Raw genomic sequence first — 3,605 nt, 5'->3', positions numbered from 1 at the left:
CCAGAAGTTTTGGAGTTCAGTTACTCTAACTCCGTCCATGTAAAAATACTCATACGTTTTGATATCTGCAGCTTTTATTCAATTAGAGATAGACTGCCATTGTGACGGCTCATTTAGAAATTATGTGTTTCCTACAAGTAATTAATGGTAAGAATTCCTTCACTACTTTATTTATTTTTAAATATATTTTTATTGATTTCAGAGAGGAAGGAAGAGGGAGAGATAGAAACATCAATGATGAGAAGGAATCATTGATCGACTGCCTTCTGCATGCCTCCTACTGGGGAGTGAGCCTAAAACCTGGCCATGTGCCCTGACCAGGAATCCAACTGTGACTTCCTGGTACAAAGGTCAACGCTCAACCACTGAGACATGCTGGTTGGGCCCCTATGCTTTACTTTCTTTTTTAAAAATTTTAACTTATTTTTTAATTAATTTATTTTTTACAATATACAAAATAAATCTATTACCAGATTATAGATACAAAATAGCCATTTACATGCAACAAACATTAATATTTCAAAAAAAAAACGATTTTAGCCCTAACCAGTTTGGCTCAGTGGATAGAGCATCAGCCTGCGGACTGAAGGGTCCAGGGTTTGATTCAGGTCAAGGGCACATACCTTGGTTGCAAGCACATACCCAGTAGGGAGTGTGCAGGAGGCAGCTGATCGATGTTTCTCTCTCATCAATGTTTCTGTCTATCCTTCTCCCTTCCTCTCTGTAAAAAATCGATAAAATACATTTTTTTAAAAAGAAAAACGATTAAATATAATAATGTTACATGCAATAATATTAATACTTTAAGAAAAACAATTTTAAATATAATAACATTACCTGCAATAAACATTACTATTTTAAGAAAAAAGATTTTAAATATAATACCAAAACTGTACTAACATAGTATAATATCACAAAAGTTGTAGAAAATATTAAAAATCTGCAAATAGCCCTGACTGGTTTGGCTCAGTGGATGGAGCATCAGCCTGTGGACTAGGGGGTCCCAGGTTCGATTCTGGTCAGGGGCATGTGCCTTGGTTGCGGGTACATCCCCAGCGGAGGGCGTGCAGGAGGCAGCTGATGGATGTTTCTCTCTCATTGATGTTTATGGCTCTCTATCCCTCTCCCTTCTTCTCTGTAAAATATCAATAAAATATATATTTTTAAAAATCTGCAAATAACAGGCTTATTTCTATTATATTCTAAATTTTTTTTCCTATGGCTCTATTTTTGTTCATCAGTTTATGTTGTTCATTATATTCCACAAATGAGTGTGATCATGTGGTATTTTTCTTTCTCTGACTGGTTTATTTCACTTAGCATAATGCTCTCCAGGTCCATCCATGCTGTTGCAAATGGTAAGAATTCCTTCTTTTTTACAGCAGCATAGTATTCCATTGTGTAGATGTACCACAGTTTTCTAATCCACTCATCTGCTCGCTGATGGGCACTTAGGCTGTTTCCAACATCTTAGCTATTGTAAATTGTGCTGCTATGAACATAGGGGTGCATATATCCTTTCTGATTGGTGTTTCTGGTTTCTTGGGATATATTCCTAGAAGTGGGATCACAGGGTCAAATGGGAGTTCCATTTTTAATTTTTTGAGGAAACTCCATACTGTTCTCCACAGTGGCTGCACCAGTCTGCATTCCCACCAGCAGTGCACAAGTGTTCCTTTTTCTCCACATCTTCTCCAGCACTTGTCACTTGTTGATTTGTTGATGATAGCCATTCTCACCGGTGTGAGATGGTACCTCATTGTTTTGATTTCCATCTCTCAGATGATTAGTGACTTTGAGCATCTTTTCATATCTCTTGGCTTTCTGTATGTCCTCTTTTTAAAAGTGTCTATTTAGGTCCTTTGAGTACAGCCCTGGCTGGTGTAGCTTAGTTGGTTGAGCATCACCCCATGCACCAAGAGGTTGCTGGTTCAATTCCACATCAGGGCTCATGCCCAGGTTGCAAGTGTGATCCCCGCTGGGGGGCATGCAGGAGGCAGCTGATCGATGTTTCTTCTCTCTCTGTCTCCCGTCCTCTCTCTCTAAAATCAATAAAAAAAAATTTTAAATCCTCACCTGAGGATATTTTTCCATTGATTTTTCAGTGAGAGTGGAAGAGAGAGGGAAAGACAGAGATATATCAATGTGAGAGAAACACATCAATTGTTTGCCTCCTGCATGGGCCTGGGCCAGGGAGGAGCCTGCAACCGAGGTACGTGCCCTTGACTGGAATCGAACCCAGGACTGTTCGGTCTGCCGGCTAACGCTCTATCCACTGAGCCAAACAGGCTAGGGCAAAAAAAAATATTTGAAATAATAATTTTCTGAGTACAAATCTTTTATCTCATTGATTAAATATATTCTTAGGTATCCTATTTTATTTTTTGAAGCTATTATGAATATATTGTCTTCTTAGTTTCCCTTTCTGATAGTTCATTATTGGTGTGTAAAAATGCAACCAATTTCTGGATATTTATCTTGTATCCTGCTACTTTACTGAATTTATTTATTAGTTTTAGTAGTTTTTGGTGGAAACTTTAGGATTCGCTATATACTGCATCATTGTCATTTGCAAATAATGAGTTTTCCTTCTTCCTTTCCAATTTGGATGCCTTTTATTTCTTCTTCTTTCTGAGAGCTGTGGACTTTCAGTTCTCTGTTGATAAGAGTGGTGAAAGTGAAAATCTCTGTCTTGCTCTGATCTTCCGGGAAATGCTTTTAGTTTTCCCCATTGAGTATGATAATTGTAGGATTGTAATATATGGCCTTTATTATGTTGAGATGCGTTCCCTCTGTTCCCACTTTGCTGAGCGTTTTTATCTTAATGGGTGCTGGATTTTATCAAATGCTTTTTCTGCACCAATTAATATGATCTGATAATAGGATTTTTATCACTCATTCCTTTACGTGATGTGTAATGTTAATTGATTTGGGGGGTATTGTACCAAACTTGCACCCCAGGAAAAAAATTGCATCTGATCATAGTGTATGATCCTTTTTAATGCATTGCTAGATTCAGTATACTCCATATTTTGTTGAGGATTTTAACATCTATGTTTACCAGGTAGGGCCAAGTGGTGTTCATCAGATTGATACAGATTCAAACTCTGTGCCAGTACTGGGTCTGAGACCACTCAGCAAAAGTCCCGGGGTACATAAGGCCAGCAACTACCCACCAGGTACACGCAGACCTTTTTGATGGGACAGGGTCTCACGGAGTCAGCAAGGTGAAGCCAGCAGAGTTCATCAGACCCCAACAGACCAAAATTTGGCCATGTGAAGGTAGGGCTCTGCAGAGACATGCTGGTTTCAGTCAGGTATGCGAGGGAAAGATGGCCCTTGCCCTAGAGCAGTGGTTCTCAACCTTCTGGTCCTTTAAATACAGTTCCTCATGTTGTGACCCAACCATAAAATTATTTTCGTTGCTACTTCATAACTGTAATGTTGCTACTGTTATGAATCGTCATGTAAATATCTCATATGCAGGATGGTCATAGGCGACCCCTGTGAAAGGGTCCTTCGACTGTCAAAGGGGTCGCGACCCACAGGTTGAGAACCGCTGCCCTAGAGCCACACAACTTTCTATCCTAGATTCTGCCTGGACC

This window comes from Myotis davidii, unplaced genomic scaffold (assembly GCF_000327345.1).
Source record: "Myotis davidii unplaced genomic scaffold, ASM32734v1 scaffold546, whole genome shotgun sequence".
NCBI lineage: Eukaryota > Metazoa > Chordata > Mammalia > Chiroptera > Vespertilionidae > Myotis > Myotis davidii.
Note: the sequence above shows the minus strand (reverse complement) of the source record.